This window comes from Artibeus jamaicensis, unplaced genomic scaffold, assembly GCF_021234435.1.
Source record: "Artibeus jamaicensis isolate MK-2021 breed Jamaican fruit bat unplaced genomic scaffold, CSHL_Jam_final scaffold_474, whole genome shotgun sequence".
Taxonomy (NCBI): Eukaryota; Metazoa; Chordata; class Mammalia; order Chiroptera; family Phyllostomidae; genus Artibeus; species Artibeus jamaicensis.
The window spans coordinates 49182285-49206049 of record NW_026522046.1 but is presented as its reverse complement, the minus strand read 5'-3'; the positions used below and the strand labels follow the sequence as shown (position 1 = coordinate 49206049).

Below are 23765 nucleotides of genomic sequence, written 5' to 3'. Positions count from 1 at the left end.
ACTGGCAGTTCCAGGTGTCACCACCAGCAGGTCCTCGCCTGGTAATCTCCTGCCCACTGTCCTACCTTCCCCACCCCGGTCGGCCGCCAGCCCTGCACCCCAGCACAGCCACAGAGAAGAAGGCTGCAGCTGCCCGGCCTCCGCCGTGGCTCCCAGACAGTTCAAGCTCTGGCACGGACCATGCCAGACCCGGTCTGGGGGTCGTGTGCATGGGAGAACGGCCGAGACGACGGCGTGTGTGGCCCTGGCCAAGCCCGCCTCCCCCAGCGCTGGTCTGAACGCTTCAGAGGAAGTGTTCTAACAGGCACCCCGCTCGGTGCTAATTAAACACATCAGCGGGGGTGGGGACGCGGCACAGGGTGTACAGAGCATGGGCTGCAGGTGATTCCACAGGCCGACAACTTGGACTCGGCACCTGACCCCCCTCACCAGCAGCTCCTCCCCACTAACGAGACACGTCGCCATCACAGACCGAGCGTGCGCACCCCCGGGGGCTCTGTCCGGCTCAGTGCAGCGAGCCCAGGAGCCTCGACGACGGGGCCGTGAACTGCCCGGGACAGTGTGCAGGATGGAAAGCACATCCTCAGGAAGACCAGCAGCCCCTCAGGATTCAGGACAGACCCACCTTCTCCGAGCTGCCGAAGGACGAAGGAAACGCAACCCTGAGGTCCCAGTGCGCTGGCCAAGGGCCACGCCGTGTCTGAGGGCACTGTCAACAGCCGACTGGGCCCAGGCCCCAGTGGAGTGGACACTGGGCCCATCTACTGCTCCATCCACTGCTCGTCCTGCTGGGACTTGTGCTGTGTTTGTTGCGCAGGTTAGACTCATAATGGGACTCTGTGAGCTGCTTTTGTTTGAACTTGACACAATGGGAAAAGCCCCGAAGGGTTCCTTAGTAATCTCGCAGTGGAATGTGGAGAGATAATGAGCACTTCTTGAGCAACCATGAGACACCCAACAGCATCAGGCAAAGTCCGGTCTGTTCCCAGACAAGATCGAACTCACACACAGCTGCTGCCCTGGCCACCAAGCACCAGGACTGAGAGCTCAGCGCTGGGGTCGGGCGCCCCTCCCCCCCACAGGCGGAGGTGGCAGGGGGTGGAGCTCTGCTTCGGCCACGCCCACACCCGGTGACTGTGCCCACCCGCCCACCGGTTCAGGAAGACACAGCTTGCCCTCTGTGAGAAGGGGGGCGGGAGCACGGAGATGGACCCACTAGAAGCCACGCAGCCCGCTGTCTGAGCCACTGGGGATCAGTGAGTGGCAGCCTGGAAAACGAAAAGAAGTACACTCCCTCATCCCGCCGGGACTGGAGTAGGGACATGGCCTCCGGGCTCCAGAGCCGAGTTCGGAGTTCTCAGAGAGTTAACAAGGACAGCACTGCTCCGGGGACTCCGCGCCTACCCGACGGCGTCTCCTTCCCTACTGACAGTCACAGGCACGCAGCCCCCACAGGGGCAGGAAGCTCAGCACATGAAGTGGCGGGAGGGGCCCCCAGGACAGAAGGGGGCACGGCGGATCCACTGCACACGTCCGTGCAAAATGCTGGACCGATCCTCCAACTGGCTGGCGTCCACACCGATCCCCGGGCTCAAGCCCATCTGGACCGATCCCCCCCCATTGGCTTGTGTCTTTGCAAGTTTTTGGAAAAGACTGTTGTTACCCAAAATTAAAGTCACAGGAAACTTATCTTCTAAACATAAGTATCCATGTGGAATAAAGATAACAAAGATTGGCAATAGCAGCACATCATTTATCACCCCAAACCTTTCAGAAAAGGAGAAAACAAGATTTACTAAATATATAAACATATTCAAGTACAGACTTGCTAAAAGACTAGTTCCATAATGTTTAGACTGTAAAGGTCACAGTTTGGAGGGAGAAAAACCAAATACCTGCTATCTTGTGGTAGGAGGGGCCAATAACATGTTTGCTGCTAAGCTGACTCCGAAACGCAGGCAGCAAACACCTGAACCAGAGCAGGTGACCCCAGGTGTGCAGGAAGCGACAGCAGGGACTGCCCTGCGCTCCAGCTTGCAGACGGGAGTCCCCTGTACAGCAAGGCTCCCTGGGGAGTCCCTGTTTGCCAGCGTGGACGACGGCCACGAATGACGGCCACGACGAGGGGGCAGGCACGCTGCGCCCAGTGCCTCAGGTTGGGGGGAGGTCGGGGTGCCCCATCAGCACAGACGTGGCCGTCCTCACAGGCCACCAGGCAGAGAGGCCAGGCCTGGCAGTCAGGGCCCCTGCCGGGCCTCACGGGTACGAGCTGAACGAACACAGTACACAGAGAACTCCACCAGGAAAACCCAGGCTCGACGGCTCCTCCTTCTCTAGACGCCCCGACTCTGCCGGCCTCACTGAGGAATCGGGCCCAGGCACCGGGTGCAGACGCTCGGCCTGCGGAGCAGAGCGGAGCCAGGCGGAGGCGCACTCCAGTGGGGCCGGCCTCTTCCGTCCACAGTGCGGACAAGCTGCTGTTCGATCGAGACCGAGAGGCCACTCCCCGGGCCGACTGTCCGGCCGCCGTGCTGGGAGCAGCCCCAGGACCTAGGCCTTCGGGTCACAGCAGCATCGCCCTCTCACTTGTAAGCATCAGAGTGATTTGTACCGTTAACCGAAAAGGCCTTTAAAAAGCCCTCCTTGGGGAGAAAGTGACAAGGACGAAGCCAAAGCAAATGTTAGAGAAAACCCCTCGAAAGGGACCGCAAACTCCCAGCACTGGAGACAATGAAATGCGAGGCCTCTGCTCGGAGGGGCCCCGGGAGGTGGGGTCTCTGTGGGGCCGGGGAGGCACGTTCCGCTAGAGCAGGGAGCGCTCGCTCCGCTTTCCTCAGAAACTCGAGGTCGACCTAAAGGTGGCCCATCTGTTAGCAACAGGGTTGTGACGAATGAGGAACAGCAGTGAAGGAAAGAGTGTTTGGAGGGCAGGGGACAGGGAGACAAAAAGCAAAGCAGGAAGGAAAGGAAAAAACCCTGGGAGCTCCGGCCCGAAAGGCACCGGAGCACACGATCCAATCCCACTACTGGGTTTTCAGAGAAGCCACCCGAGAGTCTGTTTTGGGGAAATGATCCCACCCGCCTCCACTGGGGGTCCACTTCCACGCTGCTCAGCCAGACCACCCAGCGGGAGAGGGGACGGCAGCGCGCTATGCTCAGGGGTGGGCAGCTGTTTTCAACGGGAGAGTGGCTGCCTGAAGTCCAAGTCTGGGAGAGTTCTGATAACAGATTGCAACACACCCTTGACATCTTTGGAGCTTCAACACCTACCCAGGCCGTTTCAGGCAGGTCTCTTCCGTCACTCTGATGTGTGTGTGTGTGGGGGGGGGGGGGGTATTTATGAAATAGATGTGTGAAGTTTAAATATTTTGCTTCCCAAGGATGTGCAAAAGAAGCATTCGTTGTGGCTATCACTTCAGTGGAATATCGTCTCTTTAAAACGATCCATCTACAAACAATTTTTAAAACTTGAATGCAAAGCCAAGAACTGTCACTGACTGTTTTCAGAGCAGCAAACTGTAACACAACACACAGAAAAACGAGGGGGGACACGTGAGCGTTCACTTCAAAAGCTGAGTGACGAGGAGGCTCACAGAGCAAGGAGCTGGTGGGGGTTGTGGGGGCGGACAGAGGGGGGCCCAGAGCAGGGAGGGAGAACCGGAGAGGGAGGAGCCGGTCTGGTCCCCCTTCCTCGCCCGCCCCAGCTACTACCGGCCTTGGCCTTGGAGATGTTACCAACTCGCGGTGTGGGAAGGAGAAGTGACGGCGACAGCTTCAGACTTGGGTCCGACCGGACACCCGCGGTCTCCCGGTAACGCCTGCCGGAAAGCCTGCAGGCGCCACGCCAACGGGCATGTTCGACACAGGCCCGTTCTCCCTGAAAAGCCTTCACAGGCACGTCTGTGACGTACTGACCCAAGATGACCACGAAATACGCTGTTAGAAAGCCTGGTGACCCACAGGAGTGGCCTGCCATGGGGGAGTCGAGCCCAAACAGGGCACAGGGGCTCCGGGTGGACTGAGGGGGGACCAGCCCAGACAGACAGCCTGGGTTCAGCCCCGCCAGCCGAAGGCCGGGCAACAACGGAGAGACAACGACCCAGGGGCTCCAACCAAACCCCCAGACGCACTGGCTGCCGTCCAGAATCCAACGCCGTCCACTCCCGGACGGAAGCCTAGAGGGCAGGTGTCTGCTCCTGCAGCCCGCGCCCCCAAGGGGCTCCCCGAGGAGGCCATGTGTGCAGGCCACACGGGCCGTGTGTCCCGGGAGCACTGACTAAGGCAGGATGCAGAGTGCCGGTTCCAGAGCCAAGCGTGATCTGCAGTTTTCTGTATTTGCATTTGGCTCGGTGCCCAGCACCATGTGACCCCAACAAAGGCCTACATTCCACGTTTTCTGGGCAGAGCCAGGGACTGACACATGGTGACAGGTCAGCACAGGAGCCGCCTGGGGGCTCCCGCGTGGCAGAGCCCAGGGGTGCACGGGGGACTGGCTTCTCGGCCTGTGCCTCCCGTCAGGAAGTGTCTTCTAAACCCTCTTCCAGGGGCACCAAGGGGAACAGGGTCCGAAACGGCGAACCCCAGGTGACCCTCCAGCGTCAGAGGAGGCCTTGACTCAGCGGCCAGCTTCCTGAAAGGGCCAGGCTCCATCAGAAACGGTGCTGTTTCTAAGACGCCACCCACTGGAAGACAGAAGCCTGAGACACCCAACTGAATCACCGTAAACACGCCCACCAGGGTCCCCACACCCGTGGGCCGAGCTGCAGGGAGAGCTGGCCTCCTGCCACTGGTGGCCCAGCCGGGCCCTGTCTCAGCCTCGTCCTCTCGCCGGGTCTGAGCCCAGGGTTCCCAGCAGCTTCCCCCCAACCACCACCATGGCAGGAAGAGGGTGTCCCACCGCCCCCGCCCATCTCTGCACACAGAGCAGCAAGCAGAGCGAGGCAGCTGGCCAGGCGGGTGGCCAGGCGGGTGGCCAGGCGGGCGAGGCGGCAGTGAACTCCACGCAGCCCCCCTTCCCACTGAAAACGATGGGAGGTGGTGCTGAGGAGTCTCCCCCCCTCCCAGGACCCTGCCCGCGATCGGCCACCCGCCATCAGAGAGGGTCGGCGGGCGTCAGCCAGCCCGTCGGACCGCACACGGGAGGAGCGAGAGCAGATGCCGGTTCCAGAGGACCCTCGGGCTCACAAAGCAGCCCAAAGGAAGGCCTGCTGCTGGATGCTTGATTTTAATTATCTCGCTTCTTAACGAAACAGCCTCTCAGGGAAGAAAACTCCGAAGGGAGTTTCGTTCAGGGTAACGAGCAGCCCATACCACAGGGCGCAAACCAACGCCCGTGGAGGATTCACAGGAGCCACGGCCACTGGGGAGGCTGGGCCTGGATGCTGGGGGGGCGGGGGGAGGGAGGGGGAGAGAGAGAGAACACGTGGACATCACGTGAGCAGGGGCGTGACCCGGGAGGGGCGGGCACCGGGCACGGAGGGCGGTCTGGAGGCCCGGTTCTGACCCCCATCGTCACCACCGGGGGCAAAAATGACGCTTCTGGGCACAGGGCCCGGCCCATACAAAGTAAGACGCAACAAACTTCAACTTCGCACTCCTCACAGGGGTCGAGTGGTAGGGAAGCAAGGCTGCGTGAGGAAATAACCTTTCCTGACATCCCGAATCCATTTATTTGGGGCAGACATTGGCTTTGAATGTCTGATAATCCCAGAAACTCAGGAAACGTCTCTTCTGCGACGTTAACACCACACACACGAAGTACCCGGAGGGGAAAACGCCGGGTCGCTCTCTTAGCTCTCCCCGTGTCTTTGGCCTTCGTGCCAACCTCACCAACGGCACGTGCTGCAGGACGCTCACCGCCGACACCTGCACGCGAACGGACGCCAGCTCACCAGGCAGAGAGGGAGCGGAACGTCGCTCTGTCCATGTCACGGTCGATGTGGGGGCCAGAATAACGTACACCCTGCCTCCCGTGAGAGGAGTTAGACGTTTCAGCAGAAAGACGAGGGCCGGCACCCCCTGAAGTGCTCCCCGGCGCCAAACCGTGTTTCTGCAGCATTACACGGAGCGCAGCATGCCGACTTCCCCGTACGGGACCCGAAGCTGCCGTTCCAACCCTGCACACGGGCTGCGGACACGGGCTGCTGCCCCGAGGCCCCGTTCCCGTGAGCTGTTTCCTTCACGCTGGCCCCACACCACTGTGCCCTTCCCTGAGTCCCGAAGGGCCTCCATCCTCAGTCGGAAACCTCTGCCCATGGCAGACGACAGGCTTCCCATGGAGCCGTTTCTTCTCTGACAACCGTGTGTGCCTTTCAAGGGCAGAGATCAAGCAGACCGGCCTGCAGTCTGGGGCGGGCCGGGAGTTCACGGGCAGGGGGCCCTCAGCCAGGCTCCTGGAAACAGACACAGGCCTCACCCCGACTGGGGTGGCTCGGTGGGTCGAGTGCCGTCCCCCAAAGCAACAGGCCACCAGTTCGACTCCTGGTCAGGGCACATGCTGGGGCCGCAGGCTCGGTCCCCGGCCGGGGGCGTGCGAGAGGCAACCAGTCTGTTTCTCCCCCTCTCTTTCTCCCTCCCCTCCCCTCTCTCTAAAAACAATAAATACATAAAATATTTTTAAGAAGAGAGTGACTTTAGAAAAAACTGCTTATCGTTACTTGTTCCTAATTAAACAGCCAAAACACGTCAAGAAAAGGTCTGCACAAAATCATGAAGTGCAGCCACTCAGGGCAGGAAGGGGCGCCCGCCGCTCCTGGAGGGGACGCTGAGGGGTCCGCCTGCACCAGCTGAAGGGCGCCGGAGTGACCGTGTTTTGGAAGGAAGAGCAGTCAGTCGCGGCCGGCCGGCACGCGTCCTCTGCTGCGGTGGTTCTACGGGAGCCTCCGCCGGGGTGTGAGATGCCGCCTCCCCCGGGGACCCCGGCACCTCCTGGCCGCGTCTCTCTCTCCGGAGGAAAGCCCGCTTGCCCATTTCTCCGAGTGCGCTGTGCTGTGGCCACTGGTGCCCGGTGACAGACAAGCGAGCAGCGGAGCGTCCTCTGTGCGGGTGACAGGACACGATTCTGTCAAAGAAGCAACGGGCCTGGAGAACAGTGGGGCGGCGAGATGGGCGGCCACAAAGGATGGGGGCTCCACAGCCCCACCTGGACCCCAGGGCAGGCGAGGTCCCGGGGACAGAGTGGGGACGGGAGATCGGGTGGGGTGCTACCGCTTAACGAGGGCAGGGCTTCTGCCCGGCATGATGAGAAAGTTCCAGAAATAGACACTGGTAATGGTTGCGTAACATAAATGTACTTAATTTGTTGGAATTTTGGTTAAAAATATCTAAAACGATCGATTTACATTATGCGTATTTTACCACACACACAAAAAGCAGCTCAGTTTTGCTCACTTTACACTTCCAAACGTGACTTGTCAAAAACACTACCCACACATTTAAAAAAAAGTAAGTAAGCGGCTTCAGGCCAGAAAGGCTGAGCCGGGGCTGCGGCAAGTGTGGGCGGGAAGCAGCCGCGGGTGCGTGATGGCAGCCCCGGGCGCCACGCCCCAGCCCCCTGCCGGCCTTCCTGCTGCACGGCGTGGTCCCCCAGACTCTGAGGGCCTCACTGCAGGGCTGAGAAAGGGGACTCAGGCTCAGAGGGTCGCCGTCGGGGAACAGGAAGTCGCCTGGCTGGCTGCTCAGGGCAGGGACCGGGAGGGGACACAGCCGACAGCTGGCCCTGCCTGGCAATGCCTCGTCTCCAGGCCCCTCGGGGTCAGCGAGGACTTCATGGCAGAGCTGGAAAAGCAGGTGAAGATGGCTCCTCACGGACATGTGAGACGCTGCACCTAAGGGCCTCTGTGCAGGAAAACCCTCCCTGCCTCCCTTCACGGCCACCTCCGAAGAGGAGGGAGAAGTCCAGAACGGCGTCCCCTAAATGCTGACTGTGGGCACCTCCAGAAGGGGCCGAGGGCTGGTTCTCTCAAGGTTCTTCCTTCTCATTTACATGGTCTATGTTTTCTCTCCACAGGGGACATGCACGGTCACAACACAGCAGCACGCAGACGAGCAACGAACGAGAGGCTGGCTCCCAGTCCAGCTCCTCTCCTGTCCCTGGTCCCCGTAGCCACCCCCCCAGCCCTCCTGGCCACCCGCTGTCTGTCAAGGATGGTTCCAGCTCACCTGCCCCCATCGGCACAGGGCAGGGGCACCCCCGAGTCCTGACACCCGTTTGCTGCTCGCTGTGGTTCGCTGCAGCTCTCTGCGGTGGGGTCACCACCCCCCCCTCACTGGGGACGGGGCTGAGGAAGGACGGGCTCTGCGGTCACGGTGACAGGCTGGCTCCCTGCCCAGGCGGAGGCCCTGGAGCCCACCAGGCTCAGCCTCAGCAAGGGACCACCCCCCCCAGCACTGTCCCCCTAGAAGACCAGCTGCCTGTCCACCCACTGAGCAGAGGGATGGGTCGCCGCTGCGCCCCAGCACCCGCGGAGCGCTTTAGCTTACTGGCACACGCAACCCGGAGCCCCTCTCTGTTCCCATGAGGCCCCCGGAGCTGGTCCTACATGTGGCACGGCCCCACGCGTCCGCCCACGGAGCCCAGGAAGCCCTCGGCCGCAGCTGTTCAGGACACGGGCCATGCCAGCCCCGACCTGCTCCGCCCAACTGCCCCCCACTGTTCACTGGAGGCCTCCCAGCCCCATCCCCACGTCACCAGCCCCCGGGCCTCCCCAACCAGCCCCCACTCGGAGGTTCAAGCTTCCAGCACCTCCTGGCCCCTTCCTGGCTCCTCCCTTCTCTGTCCCTACGAAGCCCAGAGACTCCACACCCCAGCGACCTGCCCATCATCCACCTCCCGCCCCCAGAGGTCAGCCACAAGCATGAGGATGTTCTTCTGGGTCTTGTGTTCCTGGCTGCACCCAGTCCCCAGAAGTGAATGCAGCACGAAGAGCCACGCCCAGGATGCATTTGCTTAGGATGGGAACGGTGATTCTGAAAAGCAGGGGACGGCCTGCAGGGAGGGACACGTTTGTTCCATGGAGACTGATGCACCCAGTGTGCAGCGGCCCCGGCACCTCCCGTGGAAAAGTGACAGGGTCCCGGTCAGGCGGGACCCTCTCTGGACCCCAGGCCCAGCTCCCGCCCGCCCCGCCCAACACGGGCCCACGGATCACCAGTGGACGGTCCCTCAGACACGCGGATGCAGGAACTAACCCTGCCCTGGCCTCCCAATGAACAGCAGGCCTGGTCACCAGGTGTCGCGGTGTCGGCTTGAACACGGTCCCTCAAGCCGGCTTGTGGGGACCTCTGTAAGTGCGTCAAACAGGGAGACGGCCACGTGGCCGGCCACCGGCAGGCTGTGCAGAGCCTGCAGTGCAGCCCTGGCTGTCTCTCGGTCAAAGTTGTACTGGGTCCGCACACAGGCCTACACTGTCCCCTCTGAAACAAGCCCACGACAAGCCCCAGGCTGTACTCACGGTCACCTCCGGACGTCCCTTCGGGCATGATCGGGCAGCCTCATGCCCCATGCAAGCAGGCGCTGATCCTGCTTACAGTGCCCCCCATTTCCATGCAAGCCTTCAACCGCCCCACACACTGAAGCTGCTGGGCTGGCCAGGAGCCCCACAGAGGAGGCTTGGCCTCGATTCTCCCAGGATCGAGGGAAGGTCACCTGAGCCTCCGGCCAAGCTGGCCCGGGGCCTCCAGAAAGAAGCGTTTTCTGGCTCTGGCCCCTCCCACAGTCCATTCACATTCCCACGACAAAACTAAACACCCGCAGCCGTCAGGTCAGGTGCTCGGAGAAAGGCTCTGCTGGGAGCCAGTGGCTCCGCCCCAAGCCAGGCCACGGCTGAGTCCAAGCCCCCCCCCCAGGCCCTGCCTTCCCACAGCGGGCCTTTGCTCACCACCGAGGGGGCATCTCCGTCAGCCTTCCCTCCCCAGCCCTCCCCCCATCCAGGCAACCAAACGTGACCTCAAAGAAGCCCGGGAGTGGCCATCTGTCCCTGCCATGCCGACGTTCACACCACGTGGGCAGGGGAGGCCAGCACGACAGACGGCTGAAGCCCAGCCAGCGCACCGGGCCCCGGGGTGCACGGGGGACAGGCCCGGGGAGCCTCACCTGGGACGGACCCCCAGAAGGAAACGCCAGCCCTTGCTCTGCAGTTTTCGAACATCCCTCATCCCCCCCCAGATGCCCCGCCCACCACAGCGGCTCCAGCATCCGGTCGGGCAGAACACGCGCCGGCCAGAAACGAGCTCCCAGGTCCCGAGTTCTGGAGATAACAGGCCTGAGAATTAGCATCTCGGCACCTCGGTTTCCCTCTGGAACTCCTGCCAAGTCAAGACCACGGGAATGGTCACGGGATCAGAAGTCAGATTACAAGTTCAAGTCTCCACTGTCACGGTGGGACTGTGGCCGAGCCTCATGGCCCCACCGGCGGGGCTTGAGAAAAGACTCCCACTGCTGGCCATCGGTCAGCCCACCGTGAACCTGGCTCCTTATGTGGCATTGCACTCCCAGCCGCGGAGCCCGTCCACGAGCCACAGGGGGACCCACTGAGCTCCTCTGTGAGGGGACATTAACCCACTCGTGTTCTGCGCCCCCTCCTCTGGGGCGAGGTGGGCCACAGCACCATCGGCCCTCGCTGTCTCCCAAGTGCTGGGACCCCAAGCTCTGCTGAGACGCTGTCAGAAATGCAAGGGTGACACCAGCCCCCTGCGGCCCCCGCATTCCCATTTCCCTGGGAAGTGGCTGGACTCAATGAACGTGCCCTCAGAAAGGTGGCCCCACCAACGTGCAGCCCGGGGCCCTGGCAGGCCTTCGGCAACGTGCCCCTTTCCTCTCCTTCCCACCCTACAAGACCGGTGGGGGGAGCGGGGAGTGGGGGGAGCGGGGTGGGGGGAGCGGGGGGTGGGGCGTGGATAAGAACTGAGCAGTCAAGGGGGTGAGGCAAGGTGCAAAACAAAACGATTCCCGAGGGGGGCAGATGAAAACTGGGGGAGAGCAACGTGGGCAAGATGGAAATGGGAGGTGGCCCGGAGCAGCCTCACCTGTCCACGCCACCACTCGGACGGCAGGTGCGTGTGTGTGTGTGTGTGTGTTGCTTCCCACTGCACGGCCGTTCAAGTTTCTGGAAGGGCAGCATGAGAGACGTGTGAGACTGGCAACAGGAGAGGGGAGGGGAGGGGGAACACCCCAAGTCCCAGAATGAATGAAGTGCCTACTCTGCGCCAAACCGCAAGACAGGCACCTCACACGAACACGCACGGAACCTCACTGGCCACCCCCCGCCCCCCCGGCAGGGCGCGCTATGACTCACAGGAGGAAATGAAGGCTCAGAGGCTTGGGCAACGCTCCGGAGGCCCGGCAGCCCGTGGCGGCAGTGCAAGGGTGCAAACCCAGCTCTTTCTCGCCCCCAGGTTCTTGTTCCAACCCAGCCACTGGCTCAAAGATGTTCTGAGAAACCTTTACAATGGAAAGACCCGTGCATTAAACACGAACCCAAATAAAGTGCGATTCCAGCCGCATCATAGCAAACCGGCTCTGCTTGGGTACAGGTACAGCCACGCTGGGGACAGGCTGCAGGCACCTGTGATCCAACTAAAGTCGCCGCTGAGTCTCATGCAGGGTCTAGTCAGCTGATTCTAAAACCTGGTCACCAGCGAAGACACGGAGCGCACCTGAGAACAATCTGATCCTCTGTGCCGGTGTGCCGGACGCTCCAGAACACAAGGTGGTTTTCATAAACCGAGATACACTGTATCCAAACCCGTAAAGATAAACATACAATGCCTGCTCCTCAGTTACTTTCAAAGGCCCTCAAAATCTTTTTCGAGAGAGTTCCGCAAGACAAAATTTTTTAAATATGTAAAGGGAAGAGAGATGGTAGTGTGTGTTTATGCTTCACCTCAAACACAAATAAGAACCAAAGCTGGTGCTCTCCGAGACCAGGAAAGTTGACCACACATCGGCACAGCTAAGCAAGAGGAGAAAGCAGGAGCCGGCAGTGCCGGGAACGAAAAAGGCCACGTTTCTGCAGATGGGACAACCTTCAAGAACGTTGTTAAAGGTATTATGTGCAACTTCATACCAACGCATTTGAACATTTACGTGAAATAAAACTTTACTGGCCCTACACTGAACTGGCCCACACACAGCCAGAGCAGGCAACCCCAGGACAGGGAAGGGGTACAAGAGAAAAAAGGAACGACCCACCTGCCAGGTCACGTGGAGCTCCCCCAGCCACACTCGTCCACACGCCGACGCCCTCCCCAAGCCCCGAGGGACACTGTCTGGAACCCTCTGGGGACAGCCTGTGCCCCTCCTCAAGCTGAGGGTCGCCTGCCGCTCCTCACACGCTGGGACAGGGCCCGTCAGTCGGAGGCCCCAGCCCCGTCCCGAGATGCAGTCAGCTAGTCTTTCCTGCCCGGTGAGTTGCTGCAGGCTCCCTGGGGTGGGGTGGGAACCAGAGTCAAGTTCAGCTCCCTGCCACGTTCTCTCTGGGGCCAACACTGAGCCTGGAACCTGCTCTGGCAGTTGTGACGTCTGAGCCACCCACTTGTTCGTCCCCGGACGTGTCTGGTTTGGTTTCAGAGCCATTTCAATCTGCTTCTGTGTTGCTAACTTCAGGGAGGCTGGAGGGTGGAACAGCGGGAAGCCGTGGCCACAGCAGCCCGTCCCCCGACGCCCCCAAGCCCGTGTGGATGGGTTGCTGAGAGAGCCAGCGTCCTCCTGACGCCCCCACCCCCGCACTGGGAGCAGCAGCGGTGACACGAACTCTGGTCTTCCCACAGCCCAGCGGCCCCACGCACGTTCACACTGCTCCGCCCCAGCCCCGGGACCCCTCGGCTCCTTGAGACGCTATTCAGGTAAAACCTCAGGAAAGGCTGCCAGACACTGGCTGTGGCCAAGTGTCCCGCCTGCCGGGACACGCTCGGAATCGCTCACAACGCTCCCAGCCCCAGCCCCCCAACTTCCTCTCCCCACCACCGCCCAAAATGGACTTAGGCAACCCTACTGGGGATAGCCGGCTGCCCGGGCCAGGGACACAGTTTCAAAACCGTCCAAAGGAGCAGCCCACGGCCAGGACGCCACGCCAACCTAACCTGATCAGACCGCAGCACAGTTGGCGGGCGCCTGCCCTCCTCCCCGGCCCCGCAGGACCCTCCTGGGGAGTACCCCGAGCCCCAAGCCCCCCACCTCGACCTGCAGTATTGAAGGCTCAGCAGGACTGACAGACGGCTGGGGACAAGAGGACAGGAGGCACCTCAGTGGGTAACTCGACCCCACGGTCCCTTCCCTGCCAGTGTGGCCTTCAGTCCTGGTCACAGAAGGTGAGGGGTGTGAAGAGCCATCCCCAGGTCCCCACATGGCTGTCCCAGCTCCCACCTGCCCTACTGGTCCACAGCCACCGCCCCACATAGAGAAACTCACCAGAGGGACCAGCAGCTGGAACCTGAAGCTCACCCTGCGGGGCGGGCACGTGCCGGTCTGTGTGTCCACTGCCTCACATCCCGGGGTTCCAGTGACACCCGAGAGGCAGCGGCTCACCGGGCTCCCAGCCCGGGGCTCCCAAAAGGAGCAGTTTCTGTGGAGACCGATCTGGGCATCAGGGCGAGGCCAGAGGGAGTGTCTCTCTTCCCGCCCCACCCATGGCCCCGCCTCCCTCTGGGTGGAGCCGCCCAGAGCCCTGCACTGGCTCAGGGTGCCGCGTCCAGGAGAGGGGCGGGTCCCGAACAGGTCTCAGCCCGGCTGCCCTGCACAGCACACAGCCCCAGCGCAGGTGGCAGGGCCACCTCCCTGGTGGGGGCCTGCAAGTCCCCAAGAGCCACACGCGGGCGCCCTCCGCAAGGGCGGGAAGGGCCCTTTCGCAAGAAGAGCAGAGGACAGAGGGACAGAAAACTTTGAGCTGCCTGTCTTCCCTTGAACACTTACATAATGTTTCAGATACACAACAGTATTTTCTCGAACAGCCCCCCAAGGACCCACCACAGAGCGTCGAAAACTAAAATCCAGACACGGAGGGGTCGCCTGGGAGCCCCTCCCTGAACAGCACCCACTCCCCTAAAAAGCAGCTGCCGAGCCTCCACTTCCAATGCACAGCCCGCCCCAGCTCAGTCTGCGTGGAAGCCCCCACGGGCGTCCTTCTGCGGCCGGACCTGAGCTCCCAGGAGGGGGCCTCACCGAACACACCTCTCAGTGCACGCAGCTCCTTAAAGGGGAGGAAGGCAATCACGGCGTAGGCAGCAGGGCTCTGAGGACGGGCAGAGCCGCAGGCGGAGGAGCTGCGGCGTCGTGGGTGAGCTCGAGGGACGAGTCCCGCATCGTCTTGCCCCAAGGTCGGCAGCCGAGGCGGGGCCAAGGACACCGCATGGCAGGGGCCTTGCTCGGAGACGCCGCGACAGAGACGGAGACGCCGCGACAGAGACGGAGGCGCAGTGCTCACCGAAGAAGCCCCGACAACCTGGCACTTGTCCGAGGCCAGGGCCAGGGGCGGGGCACAGAAGAGTGAGTTTTCGGGGCAATGGCAACGAAGATGGAAGTGGTAGGAGCCGTGGCACAGCCGTGGCACAGCCGTGGCACGCTGAGAGCCGGCTCCAGCAGAGAGGGGCACGCACCGACGCGCAGGCGTGGAGAGGAGGCGCCAGGTCCGGCCACAGGCTCCCAGCTCCTGCATCCGGGCTGCCCACGCGGAAACCCAGCGACGGTGGCAAACGCGCGAAGCAGAGGAACCGAAGAACACCCGCCAGGACTGAAAGGGGTGTCTGCACGGGGTGGCGCCCCTGCCGGGAGTGGGGGTGGCTCCAGGCACCTAGGGGCAGAGGTCAAGGGTGCCAAGAAACACCCCAGGATGCTCCAAGAAGTCCCCACAACCAAGAACAATTGAGCCGGAAATGCCAACAGCACTGCAGGTGAGAAGCCTGGGGGCTGCGGGGAGGGGGGACTGTCACCATCTGTGATGCCCGCACCGTGCAGTCTCTGCAGGGACTTGGGGACAGCAGAAGAGCAGTCCCCATTTCCCACTGGGGTGGGCCCAGGGGCAGGGGGCCCTGGGCTCAGGAGCACGAAGTCCCTCAATGGTGTGAGGCCCAGCACAAGTCCGAGGGTGAGGGCTTGTGCGAGGCTTGGAGGGGACACACCAGCGGGGCTGTGAGGAAGGTGACGTAAAGCCAAGTGCCAGCCCCGGACCAGAGATGGTGGCCACCAGCAAACGGGAAAGACACGGGGACAAAGGCAGGCTTATCTCGGTGGCCATGTCAGTCACCTCTGCCCTGCCCAGCGTCAGCTGTGACTGCTTTGGAGAGCAAGAGCACAAGGAAGGTGGCCGGCCCCTGTGCAGCTCATCAGAGGGGACACACCTGGAACAGGGGGGATCGCGGGCGCCCCCAGCTATGAGGGCGCCTCTTCCGCAGGTTCTCCCGGCTGCTCTTCGCCCGAGGGCCACCCTCCCGACGGGACCATCCTAGAGGTGTTGTTGTGACACTTCCATTCTGCGGGGGGCGGGGAGCGTCCTGCTGTTGCTCAGCGTTCCTCAAGAGGGGGCAGGGGCTTCACTCCTCAGGGACCCTTTGAAGCCTGACCGTCAGCAGGCACAGGGTGAGCCCCCACCTCACAGCCCCTTCCCAGGCAGAGGGCAGAGGCCTTGCAGTGGGTCCCCCAGACACGTGCAAGGCCCACGGAGTTGCAAGTCTGAAGGACCAGCAAGCAGGTGGAGCCTGGGGGCCTCGGAGTCCCCGTCACAAAGCCCCCCACCAGCAGCAGAAGCATGTCCCGAGCAGGGTCACACGGAGCAGCTGAGCCCCCACCCTGGAGCAAAAGGAAAGGGGCTGGCTGCACACCCCCAGACAGCAGACGGGCGGCCCCACCCCAGGGCGGCGCCCTCGCCCCCCACCACACCCCACCCGCGCTTCTCAATGCCACGCCCTGGGCTTTTCCAGGGCCCTGTAAGTGCAGGGCAAGGAAGCGTGGGCTCAGGGAGCAGCCCGACCATGAGCAAGGCCCACGGGGACCTGCGCCCTGAAGAAACCCAGCCCACTCGTTTCCCACGCGTCCCCAGGACCCGGACAGACCTGGGGACGAGTGGCACAGACTTACACATCTCCCCGAGTGAGAAGACGTGGACAGACGGTGACGGGAAGGAGGCGGCCCCAGCAGCCTCAGACGGCGCAGTGCTGCCCGTGGGCCTGCCCACCAGAGCCAGCCAAGCTGGCGAGAGGCGGAGCAGAGAGGACCTGCCTGGGGACAGGACGCGGCGGCACACTCCAGAAACAGACTCTGGGGAGACGCGCTCTCCGGGGAAGCGCCAGTCCCTGCCCCACGGGCGCCCTCGGCTGTAACGCTGTGCTCTCGGCGGTGCCGACGTCTTCAGAAGCAGCCTGACCCGGCTCGGAGGCAGCCTTACCCGAGAGGCACCTCGACCCGCTGGGCTGAGGGTCCTCCGGAGCAAGAAAAGAAGAGCTCAGGCCGGCCGGCCAGCACCACGCCACCTGGCAGCCCCGGATGAGCGGCAAAGCTGGGGGCGTCTCCCCTGAGTCAGGTGCAGCCCAACGGGGCTGTTCGCTGACACAAACTAACTGAGTCCAAATAAGGACCGCGTCCCCCGCATCATTGCGGAGCCCAACACAGACCCAGCTATTCCTGAGTATTGCTATGGAAACGAAAAGCTTTTTCAGGAAGCCATGGTGCGGCCAGCTGCTGGCTGATCGCCAGAATCGATGTTTCACATTTGAAACCACTGGGAGTCTAACCGCGGAGGCACCCGCCCACTCTGCTGGGCAACACGAGGACCCAGCTGGGCCGGCACGAGGCTCTGCTTCTGAGAGAGAAAAACAAGTCCGCCCGTGCAGACGAAGCCTGGGGTTCTGGCCACGGTAACTCGGGCCTGACCCCAGGATGTTCCACCACTCCAAATGCAAACCCGAGCCAGGGACCCTCAGAGACACTTCGCTGTACCTGACGATTGGGTGCCTAACAATCAAGTGGAAACAGTCCCGAGACGCACAGTCTGCTGGACAGAAACCCCAACAGCTTTGGAGCCCCCCCCCCCCGCCGAACGCACGGCAGCCGCAGACTGTGGGTGTTCCACAAGGTCTGCAGGCTCCAGGCCCCTCGACCACTAAGCAACGCTCAAGTTCACTCCTAGGTCTGCCATCCAATTCCACGTTTCTATGGTTTTAAGTGTCCCGTTGCTCCTGCACCCTGTCACTGGAAGGTCCCAGGGGAGGGAGGACTTGCTGACAAGGACGAAGAGAACTAAGCCAGCAGAGGATGAGTCTGTGACCCTCAGCAACCATGGCAACCACCGGCAGGCCAGGGGCTGTGGGTCTCAGGGCCCCAAGCTCGCACGAGAGGTCCCTGTGGCCCGTGGGGGTAACAACATCAGTGTCCTCTGGCTTGGGGTCGCTCGAGCACTGCTCAGCTGGGGAGCGACCAACAGTAATAATGGTTCTCGGCACCAAGGGGAAAACCCTGCCGAATCACTGATGTGACAAGTTCTACCTTCAGTCCTGCCTTGTCCCCAGAGAACGTGCAGATGGGACAGGCCCTTCCTGCAGCCCTCAGTCCGGCTCCCGACACGGCCGGTCAGGGAGCGTCCCCCGGGGCGGGCTGCGTGTGGTCACAGGAGACGCGAGGACACGCACAAGGTCTTGTTCAAGTCCAGGTGCCAAGGACACCCGGGTGAGGAACTCGGGACTGGCTGGGCAGACGCCCCTTCAGCGGAGCGGAAAGCGGGCCCCATGCCTGCTGACCACGGGGGCACGAGCCCCGGGCTTGGGGGGCACGTGACCAGCTTCCCCCCTGACACGGGAGGGGCGCTGAACAAGCGAAGGGAGCCTCAGTCAGGAAAGAGGCCTCACCTACACCTCAAACTGCGCCCGTGTGCGCAACACTCCTTTGGTGAGGGACACCAGCTCTGTGCCTGACAGGAGTGTGGGGGCCCCTCCCTGGCCCCGGGGCCACGGGGAAGCCTCGTGGACAGCACCGTCCCCAGTGAGTCCCCGCTGCAGAGCAACAGGTCTCCTCGAGAGGCTCACAGGCCCTGGGCACAATCCGAGATGAGCCACACCGGGTTTTGTTATGCATGCAGGAGAATGGTTTCCATTTTTACTTCATATTAAAATGCACTGGTAATCACACGTGCTCTGGACCAAAACACGCGGGAGGGGAGGCGGGAAGGAGGGGAAATGCACAGCACGGGCGCCCCTCACAGGCGGGCACAGCGGCGCCGTGGGAGGGGCAGTGCCGGACCGACGGACACCCGAGTCCCGCACAGACGGCAGGCACAGAAGGAGGGACACCAGCACCAGGAGGGACGTGCTGCTGAGACCCCACCTGTCTCGCTTTCCCTTCCAGGAAGAGACAGCAGGTCTTACGGCCCTGGGAGCCCTGGGTGCTACTGCCCGATAAAAAACAAAAGCCTGCCCTGGCCAGGTGGCTCCGTGGGCTGGAGCATCGTCCCAAAAAGCAAAGGGTCACTGGTTTGATTCCGTCAGGGCACATGCCTTGGCTGTGGCCCCGAGCCCTGGTCAGGGAACATATGGAGGGGGCAGCCACTCAGTCTCTCTCTGTCTCTCGTGAGGATTCAAAAGCCCCCATGAAGATTCTCTGTGATTGGGAGACAGAGCGAGCCTCTGTCTCACCACAGCAAATGCCCTGAGGGAGGACAGTGGACACGTGGGTGGGGAGAGGGACTCCGGGGTTGCTCCCAGGGGGCAGGAAGGGCCAAGGGCCCCGCTGCGGCTCGCCTAAGAAAGGCAGGTTCGTCAGGCACCCGGACCCACTGAAGCGAGTCCGCTGCACGTTCTGCCCACTCCATCACCGCCTCTGCAGAATAAACGCCATACCTCACTCAGGCCCCCCCAGGTCGAGGGGCACGGAGCCCACCTAAAACTAGTGGGGGCCGCAGTCACCAGGTGAACGAGAAGCTCCCCGCTCAGCAGACCAAACACTCCGTGGCCACGCGCAGGGACGCAGAGCCGCTGTGATGGCCCACGGCCACCTGAATCGCCCACCACTGTCGCCCGCCAGCACCCTCCCAGCAGGTTACAGTGACAGGTTTGGCAAGGCTGCAGGAGAAGCCTGGTAAGACACGGGACAAATCTACACACGCCCAGGGGTCACGTGGGGCCCTGCACAGTGCCACTCCCCCAATGACAAAAGTCCTGGAGCCCCAAGACATCACAATGTCCCTGCGGAGGCTGTGGACCCCATCACTGTCACTCGTGCGTGGTGTTCACTGCGGCAGCACAGCCGGGCACAGAAGGAAGGCTACGGCAGGGCTCCGGGCAGACCGCACGTCTGGAGGAGGCAGATGCACGGCCACCAAAGGGGATCGGGGTCCCAGGAGGCCGAGGGGCAGAGGGGAGAGGCCGAAAGGTCCCCGCCTGGAGGTCAGAGTGCTTCCGTCTAGGGCGACTCCGCACCACTGCCCGGTCCTGCAAACTCCGTGACGGCCGCTGAACTGCAAACTCGAAGTGGTCAAACAGGTAAGCTTTTTGTTACACCTTTTACCACAGTTTTTTTAAGATAAAAACAACCCGCATCATTTTCAAAATACTGGCTCAGGGACATGCAGCTTCACACAATGCCGCCCCCGCCGACAGAAAGCCATCGGTGCCTGTGGGCACGGCAACGAGGCTGCAAGGCACAGCACCTGCCCGGGGCCCATCGCCGCCTCTGGATTCCCACCCCTGCTCCCACCCGGGAGAGCGACGTTCCACTGTGGAGAGGACACGGGGGGGTGGCTGAGTGTTGGGTCAGCCCTTCTGTCAGGACCAGGGTGCAGCGGGCCCACCCCCCCACCCCAGGACGTCACTCTGCCAGGCGTCGCCGCACAGACCGCCTCTCGCCCCCGCTGGGGGCCGCCTCCCCCGCCCCACCCTCAAAGCAGGGATACAGCTCTGGCAGGGTGGGCCTACATCCAGAACCATACATGGGGGGCAACCAAACTCGAACAGCCAACTGAGGACAGAGAGGGGCGCGCACTGGACAGACCTCGTTTTGCACTCGGAGGGAGCTGGGCTGGCCAGGGAACCCCTTTCCGGGTCACAAGCCCACGACCGGATCCTCGGGAAGCCTCGCCAGCTGTGAGGGGGGCGGGGTGCAGGTGGGGTAGCACCCAGCATCTCGCAGGTGCGGCTCCGGGGATGAGGACGCACCGGCCTCCGCACCGGCCTCGGGCTGCGCGCGGTGGGCCCGGTCGGCACAGTAACAGCGGAGCCCGATCTCCAGAGCCACACGCAGGTCAAGAGAAACAGATGCAGAGAGAAGTGCACCCCCAAGGCTGCTTCGCAAGGAGGAGGCCTCTGAACTCCCAGCCTGGACTCTGCGAGGCGGGGACCCAGTCCCCCCGCCTCACTGCCACCCAGGGACCCCACACACGAGCCCCGTGTGCTTTCCTGGCCATCGTCCCCGCAGCCCTCAGGCGTCCGGCACACAGTCAAGAAGCTGAGCCGGGCTCCCAACGCCCGCATTCGCTCCCCGGGCCTCGGCCCGGCTCCAGGCGCCGCAAAGGCAGCGGAGAGCGGCAGGGTCTGTCCCGAAGCTCCTGGGGTGGCGGCTCTCGGTCTGAGAAAGATGACAAGCAAGGACTCCGGGAAGGGTGAGCAAACTCACTTGGGCAACTGGCAAAGGATGTGCGTGATTCAGGTGCACAGAATTCGCAAATGAACCCCCCCAGGCACCTGCACAGAACCACGGCCTCCCGAACAGGGCAAGTCCGAGGCCTGGGCTGACGTGGTCGGCCACTGCCTGGACCTTTCACACCAGCCTGTTGCCAATGCTGGTTCACAATCAAAAGAAATCCGTAACAAACAGAATCTCGCTCGAGCTCAACCAGACTTCCCGGTAAGGCAGCAGGTGACTCAGCGGTGACACGCCGCCCTTGGCACCAGGGCCACGGTTACACGCGGCTGCAGGGGTGGTGTGGGCAGACAGCCGGCAGCACCGCACAGACCACCGGAACGGCACCGCGGCCGAACACTCCCAGGGTGTGGCCTCTGTGGGCAGGCGCTTCCCGGCATCAGACCAAGAGGAGGCCCCGCCGTGTGGGGAGCCAGCACGGGGCACGCTGGGACCGGGACAGGCCCTCTCTGCTCCTACTGCCACGGGCCGCACGCACTCAGCAGATGCATACCTGGCACAGGCTCCACTCGGACTCCGACCCTGCCCGGCGCCCCCAGAGCCCAGCGACCCCTTGGCCTGTTTTCTGGCCACAGGTGGACTCCGCCCACTGAAGAGCCCCCATGAATTTCCGTTTGCAAAAATGAGCCCGGCTGGCCAGGCCTGAGGGAACTCCGACCGGGCCCTCCTCCCAGAGGTCCAGCATGGCTCCACCGAACCCCGCGGCCCCTCACTCAGCCAGACGGGCGCGTGTGTGGCCCGCTGTCAGGGCGGCTTCTGCTCCCCTGGGACACAGCGCCCAGTCGTCCTCTTCGCTTCTGTCGGTGCTGGTCCTTGTCCTACGTGTAGCTGTGACCTTGGATCCCAGCTCTTTGCTCAAGGTTACCTTCCCGGCGGGGCCTCGAGCCTCGCCCCTCCTGGGCACACCGCCTGCCCCGCCTGCTCTACTGCTTCTCCACGGTGCACTCGTTCCACGAGCTTTATGCAGCCATTGTCTTGGGGACTCTCCCCCCGCACTCGACGGGAACCCCCACAGGGCGGGACCTCACACCCACTGACTCCCAGGTCCACCTGCAAGGGCTGCGTCTGCTGACCTTGGCCACACTCTGCGACGGCACCCACGGCCAGGGTGTGATCAAAGCCCACCCCGCCAGCAAGCCCCCCTTCGCCCAGAGAACCGGGGCAGGAGCCGTGGAACACGGCTGTGGAACATGTCTGTGTCAACTCCGGTGACACAGACAACCTGCGCCAGCCGGCTCGCCCTGCAGGTGCAATGCGCCGCACACTTCGCCTCCACAGTAATTCTCACCGTCAACAGAGACGCTGCTGTAACTCACCCACAGCCTCCTCGGACAGGCAGGCTCCACTCAGCACTCCCCCACAGCAGTTCGGCCTCCAGCCTCCATGGGGGTCATGACTTCCCCTCCTGAAGTCCCTGCTCCTCTACTACTTGGTTGCTTCTGTTCAGCAAAGGAACCACCTGGTCAAAGCAAACAAACAGCCCAGTCTGCACCTGCCCCGGGGCAGGAAACTTGGAGGGGGGGGAATAGAACCCTGGGTCCCACCGTTCTGGAGCTGGCACGACCACCCCCCAGGGAATGCATGGTCAAGGGTCACAGGCTCTTCTGGGCGCTGCCATGCGCCCCGACCTCAGACACGTTCCTAAATCCACAGAAAACTAACGGGAAGAAAACCTTTCCCGCCAATATCGATCCCTCCTGAAAGAGAAACCGTCCTGCCTTTGGCCATGGACACGCAAACCTGTGCGAACAGCACTGCTCTGCAGTGTCGCTGAGCAGCTCACTTGGCAAGACGGGCCCTGACACCCGAGACAGCGCACGTGTCGTCACGGAGCTCACACGGCTTTCTGCTGTCTCCAGGGAACTGGGAGCCAGCCAGTCACGGGTTCCAGTGGCCCTTCTTTAAGGCATGTTGTCAGAAAGATGATGGATGGATGGATGGATGGATGGATGGATGGCAGATGATATATGTATGTGTACACCCACAGACGTGCAGACACACGTGTGTACATGTGTGTGTACATGTACACACATATGTGTGACCCAACCGAAGAACACACCCCTGGCCATGAGTTGTTTAAAAACAAAAGAAGCACTTAAGGGTCACCTCCTCGCGGGTGTCCCCGGCCCTGCGCCGACAAGCCAAGGGCACCACAGAGCAGGGGACGGGCAGGGCTCAGCCCCACTCTGGGCCCAGAGCCTGCAGCCCCCAACCCAGCACCAGCTGCCCTTCGGCCCCCACGGATCCGCCCCTTCCCGTGAATGGGCTGCCTTTTCATTTTGAAAGAAAGGCCCATTCGTCACCTGGGAGGCAGAGAGCCTGCCTCTCCAAGTGCACCTGAGGGGCCGTTTTATTTTCCGAGTGGTTTCCAGCCTGCACAGCCAGCCCATCAAGGCCTTTGGTGTCTGCTCGGCACAGGCCGGGTGGGGGGCCAGGCCCCTCTCCCTGTTGGTCACTAACTTGCTCTGCACAGTTCGACTCCACGCTTCCCTCTTCCACACCCTGGCCACCAAGGCCCCACAGCCCCGGACACCCTGGCTGGGCCACGCCAGCCCATGTGAGCCCACTTCCCCAAACCGAGGTGTCCACCTGGGCTTCTGGCCACTGGCCTCTGCAGAGTCGCGCCAGACTGAGAAACACAGTGTGGAGACTGGGAAACAGGGAGGGAGGGCAGAAAAGGAGGCTTCTCCGGGCCCGCCCCTGTGTCTGGCTGTCCCCAGGTCCGGCTGCACCTGTCCCGTCAGGGGCCGAGGCCTGTGCACTTAGGTCTGATGTTGCCGTGGGTTTCTCACCCTCGCGGCCCAGTGCTCACTGACGGGGTGGGGACTCCCCACCGCGGTCTATCCCCCAGTTTGATGGTGGGCACTGCTGTCTTACTGGGGGACCGCGCGGGGCCACCCCCATCCCACCTGATCATGAGTGGTCCTGAGACCCTGGGCCTCCTCTCCTTAGCTCCTTCAATGCTCGAGCTAATGCACCTGCTCCCCGACCCACCCCCCCACTTCCTTCTTTACCCCTGGCTTTAATCCCTGCTGCCAGCACCCCCGCTGGGAACACGTTAGCGCTTCCTCTCTCCTGGGAGGGTGCAGAATCAAACTGAGGACTGAAACCAGGAAGCGCAAGCAGCGCTGTGGCGGGACGTGCGTGT

The 23765-nt window shown here is 62.5% G+C and overlaps 1 protein-coding gene across 11 annotated transcripts in view; it reads right to left on the bottom strand.

Annotated features, from left to right (window-relative positions):
* Positions 1-23765, bottom strand: part of TIAM1 (TIAM Rac1 associated GEF 1) — a 194809-nt gene that overhangs the window by 91941 nt on the left and 79103 nt on the right. The window contains exon 1 of one of the 11 annotated variants that reach the window (XM_053657901.1): positions 21934-22008. The exons of 9 other annotated variants lie outside the window; for them this stretch is intronic. The gene's annotated coding sequence lies outside the window, so the exon portion shown is untranslated. Of the gene's footprint in view, positions 1-13408; positions 13559-21933; positions 22009-23765 lie in introns of those variants that run through there. One more of the 11 variants, XM_053657896.1, reaches the window with a different exon arrangement.